The sequence below is a fragment of the Acipenser ruthenus genome, chromosome 7 (assembly GCF_902713425.1).
Source record: "Acipenser ruthenus chromosome 7, fAciRut3.2 maternal haplotype, whole genome shotgun sequence".
Taxonomy (NCBI): domain Eukaryota; kingdom Metazoa; phylum Chordata; class Actinopteri; order Acipenseriformes; family Acipenseridae; genus Acipenser; species Acipenser ruthenus.
The window spans coordinates 51,101,642-51,118,576 of NC_081195.1; the positions used below are offsets into that span (position 1 = coordinate 51,101,642).

At 37.0% G+C, this 16,935-nt stretch overlaps 1 protein-coding gene across 1 annotated transcript in view; it reads left to right on the top strand.

Moving 5' to 3' along the window:
* Positions 1 to 741: 741 nt before the first annotated feature.
* Positions 742 to 16,935, top strand: part of pot1 (protection of telomeres 1 homolog) — an 82,482-nt gene continuing 66,288 nt past the window's right edge. Inside the window, exon 1 of the mRNA XM_034024761.3 lies at positions 742 to 861. The gene's annotated coding sequence lies outside the window, so the exon portion shown is untranslated. The remainder of the gene's footprint in view (positions 862 to 16,935) is intronic.

The following is a 16,935-nucleotide window of genomic DNA, read 5'->3' on the forward strand; positions in this document are numbered from 1 at the left end:
AGTAATTTCGATAATTTTGCATACTTTCAATTTAGTATAGTACCCTGTATGAAAAGTATTACTCTGGAACGATTAATATGATCGTTCAGTGTTTATTTAATGAACGTAAGGAGTGCTATCTGTACCCGTTGCAAACCGGGATCTGTTTAATGTTTGGGGAAAAATATTGTGTGACAGGGACATTTTAGGGAAAATGGGACAGTCCTGGTTCTGGGCGTCTGGTTACCCTACTAAATCAAGTATGAAGTAGTGTTGCATGAAAACTTATTTATTGATGCTCAACTGAAAGCTAAGTGCTGACAGACACTTGGAGGAAAACAAGTTATCAGATTAAAGAGTATGTAGGCTATTCTTTAATTGTGGACATCACAAAAAAATAGGATTAATTTATAATAAGGATTTTTTTTGTAAAAAGAAAATCTGCAATTTTTTAAAAATACAATATGTATTTAGCTTAATATATTTCTGGACTTTATATTTCCGTTTTAAATGATATATGTATTTGAATCCATGGTATAGCTTTGCTGTTGTGTGTGAAGCTGTGCATCAGAAAACCGGCGTGACTCAAATCATGTGGCTCGGTTTGAGAAAATGCCCCACTGATCCGAATTTTACTTCTCTAAGCAGTAAAATCCACACTTGTCAATAACTGCACCCAAACTGAAATCCCTGTTACTACTAATTGTACTTTGACTAAAAATGGGCGTTCCTGTGCAACTTTACACTCTTCTCATACTTACAAGCATGCGCGTGTTCAAACTTCACTTGCGCCTGCGCATTCTGTACTGCCTGTCCGTGAACTCCAACCTGCATTGGCGGTTAAGAGAAAGAGGGTTTTTTTTTTCACATATATAAACTACCGTAAGTGGATTTTCTTTTATTTTTACTGTATCAGGACCTATGGCAAATACGTGCATTATTAGATGAGCAAATAGTTGTTAGTTTAAAAGTACTGTGTCAACACTGCAGCCTCTTGTTATTGTTTACTGTATGGTTGTAAAGTTAATGTAAATGCTGTCTATAAATTTACTGTTGGTTACTATTAATTCTTCTCGTGGTCCTTAATTCTGTCGCCAGCGTCTCATACGTAAATCAACATCATGACAATCGTGTCGTACCAGATGCCCTGGTTGTGTCATAAAATCCTGATTCCGGGAAAACACATATACAAAGTGTGTAATGATGTTGTTGAGCCGGGTGGTGATCGGGCACCTGGGCCGACTACTGTTATATAATTTGTTCTACACTGATGGTGCGTTAAGTAACAGCGCTTAGCTAGATTTTTTTTCTGGTCACTCATCACCGATGAAATTTGTTCTCTGAACTCACAGGGAGCGGTACCGAGCATGCCGTTAGTGGGTTCATTCACTGAGCTGCTCTGAGTCGACTCACTTAATTTAGCGCGTCCTCTGTTCATTTTGCATAATCCCATAATAAATAAATAAGTCGAAGGTAAAGGAAAAAAAAAAATTTATTGCCATTGTTTTTGGTAACATTATCTATATAAAATATTCAGGTAATACTTATAGCACAAGTCTAGAAATTATAATCACAATTAACCTGCAAGGTTTGATGTCCAAGTTTCTAGGTTAGCTACATCTGAATAGGTAATAGTGCAGGGAAAGAAGTGGATTGTATTTAAAACTCAGTGACTTACAGCTCTTACTGTTAAACTAACCCACACTGCAGCTAATTATGAAACAGAAGTTTGACGTAATCTTTTTACTCTAAAAAATGCTACAGGTTTGTTTGTTTTTTCTCATAACGATTCAGCTTTAGGCAGATTCTGTATCTTTATACTACATTTAGCCAATTTAATGCAATCATATCTCATACATGAGCTTAAGTATTTCTGTGTTTCTCGTACTGTCTTTTGAGTCATTGCTGTGAACATGCCCTAGTATGTCATAGTTATAGTTATAGTAGGCTGTTATCTTAATGCAAAAAACAACTTCTTTTAATAAGCCAATGAGCCAGAAAAAAGACCATAGGATTGTTATAATGGGAATACATCAGAATTACTGGAGAAAACAAAAACATTAACAAAAAATGTTACAGTACATATTCAGGTAAATGACCACACATTGATGTAAACCAATTTTGTTCCTGTTCATATTATTTGCGTTAAACAATCCCTAAAACAGCATGTTAATGTCTGATGAGGACAAACTAAATATATATATATATATATATATACACACAGTACTGTGCAAAAGTTTTAGGCAGGTGTGAAAAAATGCTGTAAAGTAAGAATGCTTTCAAAAATAGACATGTTAATAGTTTATATTTATCAATTAACAAAATGCAAAGTGAGTGAACAGAAGAAAAATCTACATCAAATCAATATTTGGTGTGACCACCCTTTGCCTTCAAAACAGCATCAATTCTTCTAGGTACACTTGCACACAGTTTTTGAAGGAACTCGGCAGGTAGGTTGGCCCAGACATCTTGGAGAACTAACCACAGTTCTTCTGTGGATTTAGGCAGCCTCAGTTGCTTCTCTCTCTTCATGTAATCCCAGACAGACTCGATGATGTTGAGATCAGGGCTCTGTGGGGGCCATACCATCACTTCCAGGACTCCTTGTTCTTCTTTACGCTGAAGATAGTTCTTAATGACTTTCGCTGTATGTTTGGGGTCGTTGTCATGCTGCAGAATAAATTCGGGGCCAATCAGATGCCTCCCTGATGGTATTGCATGATGGATAAGTATCTGCCTGTACTTCTCAGCATTGAGGAGACCATTAATTCTGACCAAATCCCCAACTCCATTTGCAGAAATGCAGCCCCAAACTTGCAAGGAACCTCCACCATGCTTCACTGTTGCCTGCAGACACTCATTCGTGTACCGCTCTCCAGTCCTTCGGCGAACAAACTGCCTTCTGCTACAGCCAAATATTTCAAATTTTGACTCATCAGTCCAGAGCACCTGCTGCCATTTTTCTGCACCCCAGTTCCTGTGTTTTCGTGCATAGTTGAGTCGCTTGGCCTTGTTTCCACGTCGGAGGTATGGCTTTTTGGCCGCAAGTCTTCCATGAAGGCCACTTCTGACCAGACTTCTCTGGACAGTAGATGGGTGTACCAGGGTCCCACTGTTTTCTGCCAATTCTGAGCTGATGGCACTGCTGGACATCTTCCGATTGCGAAGGGAAGTAAGCAGGATGTGTCTTTCATCTGCTGCAGTAAGTTTCCTTGGCCGACCACTGCGTCTACGGTCCTCAACGTTGCCCGTTTCTTTGTGCTTCTTCAAAAGAGCTTGGACAGCACATCTGGAAACCCCTGTCTGCCTTGACATTTCTGCCTGGGAGAGACCTTGTTGATGCAGTATAACTACCTTGTGTCTTGTTGCTGTGCTCAGTCTTGCCATGGTGTATGACTTTTGACAGTAAACTGTCTTCAGCAACCTCACCTTGTTAGCTGAGTTTGGCTGTTCCTCACCCAGTTTTATTCCTCCTACACAGCTGTTTCTGTTTCAGTTAATGATTGTGTTTCAACCTACATATTGAATTGATGATCATTAGCACCTGTTTGGTATAATTGTTTAATCATACACCTGACTATATGCCTACAAAATCCCTGACTTTGTGCAAGTGTACCTAGAAGAATTGATGCTGTTTTGAAGGCAAAGGGTGGTCACACCAAATATGGATTTGATTTAGATTTTTCTTCTGTTCACTCACTTTGCATTTAGTTAATTGATAAATATAATCTATTAACATGTCCATTTTTGAAAGCATTCTTATTTTACAGCATTTTTTCACACCTGCCTAAAACATTTGCGCAGTACTGTATGTATGTGTATGTGTGTGTGTATATATATATATATATATATATATATATATATAAACGTGGGATAATACACAGGAGACACTTCCTTCTCAGGCAGTCCTTAGGAGGTACATTTTTACACAGAGAATTATGAGGGTGTGGAACCAACTCCCCAGTAATGTTGTTGAAGCTGATACCCTGGGATCCTTCGAGAACCTGCTTGATGAGATTCTGGGATCAATAAGCTATTAACAACCAGATGAGCAAGATGGGCTGAATGGCCTCCTCTTTCTTCTGTTAGTATGTTCTTAAATACCAAGCACTGACCTTTTCTAAAAATGTACTTCTGTAGCCCCTTAATGACTTGTCAACAAATACAGTCATGATCAAAATCATCAAAGCTATTTATTTATGATCCAAACTTTTACTTACATAATCTATCAGTTGATGGTATATCTGTCCTTGAGCAGGGTTTAAGTAAGATTGTATTATTATTAAGGATACGATTTTGGCACTGTGATTTTTTGTACATTTCACAGTCGAGTTGCGGAAAAAAAGAATCCACGGAAAGGCCACCAAAGAGGTTAGCTACATCAACTACACAAGAGCTTTTACATAGTACACCAAATCCAGTAATATAAAGACTATTGCTTTTGACTGCTGGCAAGATTACATACTACATTAACTACATCAGTTAAAACGAGTTTGCATTAATTTTCCCAAAGTTGTCACAAAGCACTTTCTGAAATGACAATACCTTATTCAGGAATCAACTAATATATTACTTTATCACATTGCAGGCTATTTGTACATTTTTTCGTAATAGGATAATCAGTACAACCGTTAAAGTTATTGGCCGAAAATAAAAATTGACGTGAAGGCAAATTAAAACATACATTCAAACAGTCTTTTATTCAGGCTGCTTGTCAATCTTCCCCCAAAAAAGGAAACAAATGTGTTGCTGTCAGTGTCAGGATCGGGTTGGCAGTGAGGCATTGTAAACTCACCCGACTTTAGGACGGCTTACGCAACGACTTGAGACACAAGCATGAGCGCTTTGTTAAACAGGTGTGGACGTCAAAGAAACAAAAAAGTGTAATATTTGAGTATACGTATAATGTTTTGAATAATTACAAACAATTTAGATAGTGTACTTACATATTATTATTATTATTATTTATTATTATTATTATTATTATTTATTCATTCATTCATTTGCAGTAGTAGTATTTGTAACAAGGCTAATTTGAAAAAATAAAATGTGTTAACTGCAATTGTATACAGTAAATGTTTTTCAACTGTGATTAACGCATGTTAAACAAATAAAAAAAATTAATGCATTAATCGCAGAAGTTAACTGCGCTTGACAGCCCTACAAAGGATATGAAACTCGCTAAGGACCTTTCTTAGCACAATTTTTTTTCACAGTGTTTAAGGAGGCTGTCTGTCTGTATGTAAAACCTTCAATTTTTACATATATCTAGGGAATAATAATCCAGTTATGAGGATACTCTGGTATCTGGTCTGGACATACCACAAGCTATTGTGAATGTCAGAAACTGAGGGTACTATATATGAAGGCATCTGCCCATCTTTCTGTTTGCTAAACCTAGGTTTCTGACAAAGAATATGTTACCCGTTTTCGAGAACCATTTTTTGGAAGGGTAAAATGCCCCATTTCAGACGTTCTCTGTTAGTCCTTCTGTCCCACTACAAGTTACTGTATGACAGAAGAATGAATAGACAGAGAATGACAGTATGTCAAAACAGATAATTACGTGACAAACTGCAGCTTTATTTTCAAATGGATAACATGCAGTCAAAATTGAAGTGTGACACCCCTAGGGATCACTTATGCCTCCACTGAGAGTAACAGTCCTCAGAGCCTCTGAACTATGCAAAAGTGCCCATTTCAGATCTGTCGGCAATAAAATGGGAACCCCTAGCTCAACTGTAGATTTGGCTGTTAATAAAACATTTATTAGAACTTCAACGACTCTCAATGGCTTGGTTTACATGCACTTGAAAATCGAGAATACATTGTGAAACAGCAAAAGAACATCCTTTTGGCAGCGTGACTTTAAGGGCAGGGTCAATCACTTTCTCACGATATAAATAGCTGTAAAAACCCATGTAAACCGGAGCAGGAATCGTGCTTGTGGCTCACGGGGTTTCAGCAGGCAAGATCCCGTTTTTCTGACTTAATGTCAAGTAATCTCCAGCAGAAAGGCCGTACAAAACATAGACCCCCCAGAATGTGCACAACAACACTTGAATTAATTTCTCTTGTTAAATGTTTTTATCTTAATGGCAACGCATGAAGCTCTCCTCACGATATTCAGAGTCGTTCTTTTCCTACTTAGTAAGCAGACACGGACACTTAAATATCCCCCTCCCCTAAATTACTATGAGTTGAGTAATCTGCATTGTTATGGCCAATTTTTTTTCCTAAATCAGAACTGCATAGCAATGCATTTCCTGAAAAGTATGGCAAACCGGTTGTGAGGAAAACTGTCATGACTTGTGCATCTAAACGCCGCCAATGAAGAGAGTTTTCTGCTTATGTCTTTACCTTAAAACGGTAGTGTCTTATAAATGGTAGCACTTCTATTATGCTTAAATTACTATTTACTTTCTCCTCAAGTATGGTGCATTGATTTATCTGCTGCAAATTAATTTGCATTCTAAAGGTTGCATAATTACATCAGCTAATTAGACAGCACTGGTTAGGCACTGAGGCTAAAAAAGCAATGTTAGAAGATACTAGAATATTACACATAATGTAAAGTAGAACAGGCTTAATCTTTTTTTGTAGAGCCTGTGGTTAAAGACGGCTAATGGGTAATCATTTAGGAAATTGTTGGGAACATTTGCTATTCATAAATTAAGGTAATTTTATTCTTATTTTGTACAGTCTGCTCCCTATTTTACTGCATTTAATCCTGTACTTTAGAGTACTGTAATATGTCAAGTGTCCTTTAATCTGTAGTATTTTGTATTTAATTATATCCTGATGTAACTGACACTGTTATCTGCTGCTTTATTGAATCGTATTTTGTCATATACTTGTACTTGCTAGAACCAAAATCATTGTATTTTATCTTGCTCTTAATTGTATTAATACTTGTACTGTGATTCTTGAAATGTATTTTTGTTTACGACTGCTAAAATACCCTTATCCCCCCCATACTTGGTTGGTCTTCTGATATTGCTTATGGAAGTGCCTGGAAGTGTTTTAGGAAGAATCCCAAAATATTAGCTCTCGGCTCTCATTATATTTTTAATTTATGGAAGTTTCTCCAGAGTATGTCACAACAAAGACAATATGTAATGTCAGTGTCACAGGGTTATTGAGCTATGAACACCCAAAGTGGACACCAGGCCAGACATGGCATACCTTCAGCACCCCAGAACTCAAAATGGATAACAGATACACACTTGTGCTTTTAAATATGTCCTAAAACCATGTTTTTTCTATGTCTGAGAATTGTAACCTGTATCATTCTAGTTAAATATGGCACACTTCACCCTTAAAATAACATATTTTGTACGCTAATAGTATTTTGTTAGAATTAATCAGTTTAGCAAGGTTTATATGTATCTCATCATCAAATACCAGTAATTGGTGGTTTCTATTTAAAAAAATGATCAGCTTAACTACATACAGTATTCTGTACAGTTTGGGGGGGGTCATGTTTGTTTTTTATGTATTTTGCAGTGTTATGGGCTTTCTGCAATGTGAAGATGTAAACACATTTGGCTAGTGTGCAGTACAGATTTGATATAGACTAAAATAGAACGACTGGCCATTTAAAACAGACTGCACATTTAAAACAGTGACAGTCAAATATTTAAATGAGTTTCTTCTCTGAATATCATTAGCATTCCCTTGTGTTGATAGTCTTTGGGTCAGGTTAATCGTGGTCGTCACACCTAAATTCAATTTGCACCCATTTCAGTGAAAGGAAAGCCAGATTCTCAAGGTTACATAACTTACATAACAACAAAAACACATTGAGTCCTAAAATTAAACTCTTGTGTTAATTGTTACTCGTTTTGTAAAATCAGCATGGTTTATTTTCACAATACATGGTGCAAATTGCTTTTTAGTAAAAAGAGATTGATAAAGTGGGTCATTCTCAAATAACTTACTGTTCATTCTTGTGCTGTAGGTCGTAGTTAGACCACTGGCATAAATCTGATCACAGGAAGTACCAGTGAGCAATATCACAATCTGTTGTGTTGTATTTAACAAATCTACATATCTGCATTTATAGTAAACTAGCAAAGAGATCTACAACACACACAACAAATGAGAACAGTGATAAAATTGCTATTGTGAAGAGGAGTTAATCAATTTAGTATATAGATTTGATTATCACTCTTCTGAAATTGTGGATCTTAAAGTACTATATGTACAGTTTTCTGAATAATTCTCGATTTAAAATGTGATTGGTCAATTGCTTTTGGCTGAAAATTCAGAGGGAAATGTACCTGAAAATTTGACAGGATTTGGTACCAGATGTTGATTCCCTGGAAATCCTCTGGTGTTTGCATTTTTTATTGCTTGAGATTGATCGAGTAACGACTGAATCTGAAACATGTCATCTTATCAAGTACACTATGTTAGCTGGCGAAAAGTGTTACTTTGAGGAACAATTTCAGGCTTTCTGAGGTTGCTTGTTTTAACACTGTTTCTTTTAATAATGTGTATTTTATGCACAAAAGATACACACATTGTGGACATTATTTCTGTTGCGGTGTGATTGTATTCAGACAGTTACAGGAAATGCAGAATTAAAGCTCTTTTATTCAGCATTGTTGTCCTTTTAAATTGTGGAAGGAACTGTGCAATGAAAAGACACATTAGCAGGAAATGCCATCCTAAAAATGAAATCTGTAATATAGCCTTAAGACAAAACAGGCTTCTAGAACTGAGAATACTCTAAAATCCCTCATGTATAATCATATTATATAAGCAAAACAGTGAAAAATGTGCCTCCTCGATACTCAATATATGCATGGAAGCCACTGCAATGTGTTTTTGCTTTGTATATTGTAATGACCATGTATGTGTTATAATACATTGGGTTCAACCACTTTCAGCTTTTACATATTGTAGCTTGTAACTCACTGATCACAAACATGTTGCATAGTATGGCATAAAATCTGTATCATTTACTTTATACTTAATAAGTAAACCTATATTAGTTCATTTTTGTTCAGTGTCTGTGCTACACTGCATTTAATTATTTCTAATCTGTTGGTATTTTCTTTATCCTTGCAGGGGAAAGGTAGTGCTCTGTAGAAATTATTTTAGATGCCTGTTGTCATCTGTAATAGTTTGGTTCCAAACAATAGAAGAATATAGGACAGGATTGTCATAGACTGCTAAATGCTAAAGGTCTCCATGTGTAAGCTGTCATATCAAATTGACGTCAATGCCATGAAACGGAAACCAAACTACAGTTTGAAGCAACGGAGATCCAATTTGATCATTACATATTTATGATCTGGTAAGCTTTGCTTCCTTTTGTTTTTTTCTATATCAGCAGGTTGCTGCATACAGTACAGTATCTTAAGAAGTTAACTAGACGTAGAATGGGAAAAAAAGTAATCATATTATTTGACCTACAAAATATGATATATTTTTCTGATGGCGGATAAAGCAATGCAGTGGGCATAGTAAACTGGATCTTAGGAGTAGCTTTAAGTATCAAATTTGTAGGTACTTTGGTGCCAGGTACTGGCATTTCATTTTGTTATATTACATTGGACCCGTTATCTCCATTGTTCTGTAATGACTTGCTGTGTTAAAGGTAAAAAAAAAAAAAAAAAAAAAAAAAACTTTAATTACTATTTCTGTATTTAACACCTGTTTAATAAGGACAATTTGACAATCCAGGCAAATCTCCTCTATGCCCACATTATAATTCACAAAGCGTCTAGATTTAGAAGTCACTGCTGTGCAAGTTGACTTCATTCTCTTTTGTCAATGTGAGAACTAATGACCATACACAGTTGGATAACCCTGGGTACTGTACTAAGCAGCAGATGGAAACTGAACGTTCTCTAAATCACACTTGCTAGACAGGTACAGTACGAAGAGCCGCTTCTAATTGAGGCATGATCTATCTTAAAGATATTATTTATCTCTAGAAATGTAATTTAGAATAATGGTTTGCTCTAACAGTGAGAGTGTTCTACACATACACACATCAATCACATTTAGGAGTACCTGATTAGAATAATTGTACAATGGTTTTATTCAAGTACAATCTGCAGCGTTGCTTCAAGAGATTGTTGTAGGTGTGTTGTCAAACCAATATACTCAAGCAAAATGAAGTTGACTGCACACAAAGAAAGATGACTGTTCTAGAAAGTATTTATTACCAGCATCAGGACAAGAAATTATAATGTTTCAACACTTCAGTCTTCATCAGATTAACTGATAATAGGTTAAAATCACAGCCTTATAGTCACGGGTCAACATTGAAGTCAATCAACATTCAGCTTTTAGCAGTAATAACATTAGATAACAATAGCACTGAAGATAGTTAACTCCATATCAATCTTTCAGAAATGTCTGCAATGAGATTACACATGTCCATTTCAAATAAACAAAACAAAATGGCATTCAAGTCAATTAACATTCGATAACAATAGCACTTAAAGTAGTTGACTCCATCCCAATGTTTCAATAGTAAGTCTATAATGAGATTACACAAACACTTAATTATTGCAATCTTTATATCAAATTAGTAGAACATGTTCAATTCAAATCAGTTGGCATTTCATTTTTTATCAATTAACAACCAGTACTAGACTGGAACTAATTAAGTAATTAAACCAGTGTAGAAAATTTGATGATAGATCTGCAATATAATTATCAATAGTCATAGTTAAGTGCTAAAGCACCAAAATGCTATACAACTTGTAGAAGGTTTAAAATCGAAATCTTCACCAAGACAGCTCGTAACCATCACTAATTTACAGCCATAGAGCACACCAGCATTCCAATTAATTAACATTGTTATAAATTATTTGTTAATCAAATACACATAAAACTTAAAGTAAACTAACTACCAATGATACTATACAGTTACAGATACAATTAAAATCTTTTGAAATCCCAAAATATAGTACAACTTCTAGAAAAGGTTTAAGGTTGAAATCTTCATTAAGACCTTTAGGTTTTAAGGTGTCAAGGTTATTTATCCAGAAGGTTTCTCTTTGTAAAAGATGTCTTTGAATGTCACCAGCTTGCTGAGGCGCAGCGACATGTGCAATACCCTGGAATCGCAACGAACTTGCATCATGATTAAAAGAAACACAATGTGCAGCTACAGGGTATTCAATATCTTTGTGACGTATAATACTTTTATGTTCACTGATACGTTGTTTCAGTTGTCTAGATGTTTTGCCTTTGCGCGTTCACATACTGTATGACTGAAAAGCAGGCCTAAAATGTGGTGAATTGCTTGCTGGGAAGGATATATATATATATATATAGATATAGATATAGATATAGATATAGATATAGATATAATTGAGTAATACCCCAAGCATAAAAGCCAAAGGTGGTTGAATGCTTGTTACTACTCTGATTTGGGTTGCTAAATGACAAATTATTAGTATGATTATTATTTATTACTATTTGTCAGATAAAAGGCATATACAGAAATAAAGTGACACTATAAATATGTGTCGGTACTTTTATGGAACGATAGCCTGCGCTCAGAATGGAAGCGCTAACAGGATATACAGTAATCCTTGATTTGTAGTAGATGTTTCTTATTAATATATTTTTTTTCAATGCACACAGTAGCAGTTTTATTGTATATATTATAAAAACAACAAAAAAACGATATATATTCTTGAGTATTTTTACTTAATGTTATGGTGTATCAACGATATTAGTATTTGTGGATGAGAACAGTATTTTGTGTGTGTAAAAGCAAGCAGCTAAAAGAAATTATCTGCATTTTAATGTAAAGACGCACACTTCTGTAGCTATGTGTATCGTTGCGTGCAAAACAAATGGTGGTTGAATATGCCAAGTAGCCATAACCATTATTGATCATTATTGAGATCCACAATCCTGCAGTTTTTATATTTATTGCTTAGTTACTAAATAACAGGAAGACAAATTAAATTGTGACAAATGAAGCTGAATTATGAATGCTCTTGTTTATGTTTTCGCGTGCGAGTATGGGGATGGCTCAGTTTACATTTTACGAGTATGGGAGTGTCTACTGAGCTACATAACTAAATCTCTGCCGGCCTGGGGCTGCCTTTTCTTTTTTGGAGAGTTCACATATGAGAAAAGGCCGCCCTAAATTGCAAGTGTGAATGGGGACTAAGAGATTTATCTATGTATTGCACTGTAAGTATCCAGATATGAACTGCAGCAGTCAATGAGAGAGAGACACTTTAAAACTCATGTTTGATACAAAAATACATGAAGCCTGTTAATCATTATGCTTCTCCAGCCATAGTAACATCTTTTTGAAAACTTATAAATTATAACTTTTAAATTCCTCTGGAATCTACCACACTCTCTCCCTCTTCCTCTGCTAAGAACCTCGGAGTCACCCTGGACCCCTGCCTCTCATTCCCAGCACATCTCCACTCTGGCACGCACTTGCCGATTCTTCCTGAGCAACATCCGAAGAATCCGACCCTTCCTCACCAACTACGCCACCCAGCTCCTGGTCCAAGCCTTGGTACTCTCCCGCCTAGACTACTGCAACTCCCTCCTGGCTGGCCTCCCTGCGTCCGCCACCCGTCCGTTCCAGCTCATCCAGAACTCCGCTACCCGCCTGGTTTTCTCTCTGCCTCGCTTCTCCCATGCAACTCCACTACTCCGCTCGCTCCACTGGCTCCCGATCACCGCTCGCATCCAGTTCAAGACTCTTGTACTAGCCTACAGATGCCTTGACCAGACTGCACCCAGCTACCTCCAGACCCTCATCTCTCCCTACACCCCCACTCGACCTCTCCGCTCCGCCTGCACTAGAAGACTGGCTCTACCTCCTCTACGCTCCCCTGCCTCCAGAGCCTGCTCCTTCTCCACCCTCGCTCTGCAGTGGTAGAATGACCTTCCCACAGATGTCAGGACTGCCCAGTCCCTGACCACATTCCGGCGCCTCCTTAAGACTCACCTCTTCAGACAGCACCTGTAGAACTCTGTTTTTCCCCTGGGACACTTATCACCCTTCCTTAAATGCGCTTTACTTGCTCTTATCTGCCCCCTATTTTACTGCATTTAATCCTGTACTTCAGAGTACTGTAATCTGCCAAGTGTTTAATCTGTAGTATTTTGTATTTAATCATATCCTGATGTAACTATCACTGACACTGTTATCTGCTGTATTATTGAATTGTATTTTGTCACACTTGTACTTGCTTGAACCAAAGTCATTGTATTTATCTTGCTCTTAATTGTATTATTACTTGTACTGTGATACTTGAAATGTATTTGCTTATGATTGTAAGTCGCCCTGGATAAGGGCGTCTGCTAAGAAATAAATAATAATAATAATAATAATAATAATAACTTTTAAATGCCACTTAAAAAAAAAAAAAAAAAAAAAATGAATAATTGAATAGCCTAAATGTTCGTTACAGGAAGAGTACAAAAGACATGGTTGCCTCCAGAGATTTGATATATTTAGCTTAATTACATCAGATTTTTGGTGGGAAACAGGGCCCCCAATTGGGGTTTACTTCCATTTATAAACCCAGGCTTTCAAATATACACCTTCACTCTGCTGATAAATAATGGATTAATATTAGTATAACTAATAACAAACAATTGAAAAGGATTAGTATCACTAATAACAATATAATACTATTTCATGAACAAGATCAATTACAGGTTGTTGGCATACACATGCATTTGTGGTTTAGACAGCCTCCAGAAAGGTGATCCTAGTACAGTAGGTAATAATCAGACTAGCTTTTAATGCAGCACAGAGACTGCTGTTTTTGAGAACAAGATGAAAGCACCGTGTGTCCATTGCTTTCATAGTGTTGTACTTAGATGGCCGAGAGTCATCTTATGGAGAGATTTCATCTGAATTTGATTTCTCTTCTCTTTTGATCAGTATGCTAGAAACCCTGCATTCTAGTATAGCATTGATCTTTTTTCAGTATGATAAGCCATTTTCCACCTTATGTTCTCAGTACGATGAAGCCATTGAGAGAAACACTTTTATTTTTCCTCCCTGTTATTTGTAGTGTATATTTATTTAAATGTGATGATTATATTAGTTTATGTTGTGTCATACTGATGTGGTGTGCTTCATGTGTTGCATATTTCAAACTGATTCAGTCTTGTTTCTATAATGATGATGCATTTGTTTGTTGAACAGCTGCCCCCATCCCAAGCATCTAAAGGTAATCATATATCAAATATACACAAGGAGTGGGCACCCCGTCACATAACCATACTGTCATGCAGATTCATAATTAGAAAGCAGATTCATAACAAACAGATCCATAAGGAAAGCTGATTCCAACGTAGCTATAAACAAGCCCTATTCACAAAACTTCTTTAGCAGTCTATATGAATACATTCATACAGGGGTGTCAAACTCAGTTCCTGGAGGGCCGCAGGGTCTTCTGGCTTTTGTTCCACCCGAGCTCTCAATTATTTAAGTGGTCTAATTATGTGATTAACTGGACACATTTAACACTTCTCTTCAGGCCTCAAAAAGTTTCATAGGTAGTGTACCTTGAATCAAGTGCATTTTTAAAACAATCAACTGTAAAAGACCTTGAAAAATATTAAATATATCAAATTCAACAAATAATTAGATCAATTATGTTAATTGAGAGCTTAAGTTGGAATGAAAACCAGAAGGCCCTGCGCCCCTCGAGGACTGGAGTTTGACACCCCTGCATTAATACAATGCTACAGTACTTCTGGGTCCCCTACACTCTTAACCATCTGTCAGCAGCAGTGGGTGCAAATGCGCCACAGCGTGTTTAAAATGAACATATCTCATAACTCTTCCCTGGATATCCAGACATGTGACTAAACGTTAATTGATTACCTTTATTTTGATACAAGCCCGTCCTTGTCTGACTTGGTAAACAGGAGTAATCCTTCTTCAAAGTGCATGTGGGAAATTGTTGGAGTGCATTTGCACCTTTTTCCGCCTTGAGGGTTGCAAAAAAATAAAATAAAATGATGCATGCTTCTGCTTACTGGCAGAGCAGATTGCTGAGAGTTGCGGGAGAGCACGGGGTGTTCCTAAAATTATTAATTTAGGCCTACATATTTTTTTTTTTAGCCCTATGTAGTCAGTTTCCAATCATAGTATAAGCATGCATGTGTGTATAATACATCAGTTTCCAGCACTGTATTTGATTTCTGCATTCTTTACAGTACCCTGCTTATCACCTCCTACAATGGCTTCCGGCATTATAGCCGCGTCGGTAATAATAGTCTTCCCTCGGGTCAATCATTCTTCACTACAGCCCTCTTCTCCAGTCCATATCTACTATATATAATAGGGGTGCACTGATAAAGATTTTCTGTCCGATACTGATAGCCGTGTCACGTTGTTTTTTCTCAGCAGTGTCACGTTGCTGCTTGTGTATTCGGGCAGATGCCTTTGTTGTCTTTTTTCGGCAGTCAGTCACGTTGCCGTTTGTGAATTGGCTGGAAGTGGGACTGGGGTTTCCATTTCAACCATAGGTCGAGTATTGTATGGTTGAGGTCTCAATGGTCGCAGGCCAAGGAAAACGCACCTTTTTCTTCTGCTGCATGCAACAACTTCACATCAGGCAATGGCAAAAGCAATGGAGAGTGCTCTGTCTCACAGTGATGAACAGCTGTTAGGTCTCCTGAAAACAGCTTATTTTAAAGCAACACCAATGTGAATGATGATGCAGTAAAATATATATAGTTTCTTATATGCAAAAATGCCTTTTTTTTGCCATTCCCCCCTAAGATTTTGGAATCCCTCCCCATTGGCTGCAGCATAGGGGGGAAATCCCCCCAGCACACAAAAATGAAATTCAAGCCGTCTTAGTATGTTACTTCAATTTACTAGCAAATGTGTTCCAAACTGCACTGAAAGGAACATTTCCTTAAAGTATGTTATACATTTGTTGAGGTGAGGTGGGGCCACAGGGAACCTTTTGTATATCTTGAAGAATTTAGTGAACCCGTCAAGCTACAATGCTAGATCTGCCCCTGTTAATCACTAATTGATTGATTGATTGTGTTCACTGTTATATAAAACCAAAATCCTACAAGTTATATTCTACTTTTTTGTGTGTTTTGTGCAACGGGGAGGGGGCAAGTAGATTTTTAACCCTTTGTGGTCCTGTCGGACCAGGTCTGACATTAAAATGTTTCCTTTCCGGTCCAATATCATTAAAAAGGTGTCAATCACAGGTCCCTAGTCGTTTTTTCTCCAGAAAAAGCCGAGAAAAGTTTTCAATAGTTGAGAAAGGCCGAGAGAAGCCGGGAAAAAAAGAAAAACTGAGGCGGATCTGGGCAATACGCATAGTCCCTTTACCACAGACATACCACGGACGCAAACAAACCAGATAGCTACTTCCGCATCCAGCGCTCAATGAAAATCCCGGACATTTGCCAAGCTTTTTGAGATGTTGTAGTAATAAAATAATGACTTGGATAGCTTTGATTAGAGTGATTAGATGATTTATCAGTATGCACGACTATGAAGAGATATGTGATAAATACACAGTGAACAAGGAGTGAGGCAGGGCTGGAGATGCAGTACTGAGTGTCATGTTGATATGCAGTGCCTTTTAAACCTGTTTTACTGTAAATAAAATTACTTTTAAACTGCTTGTGTAAAATAAACTGAGCGTGTGAAAATAAATTAGACCTGACGCGCCCGACAGGCGCTGAATAAATGGCCTCAAAGGGTTAAGAAGGACAAGTACATTTTTATAGCATTTTGTCCATCGGACAACAAGTTTTGTTCAAAAATTGCACACCCCTGAAGATGCAAGCCTACTTTTTTGTTTAAAAAAACAAATTAACAATCGCTGTGTGTTTGTGAAGTTCACAACCGAGAGTTTACAGTAACATCCGATCTGTGTTCCTTTACATGCTCGCTCAGCTACAAAATACAAATCTCATTCGCTGACCTACATAGCTACACATAAATGCTCTGGGCGT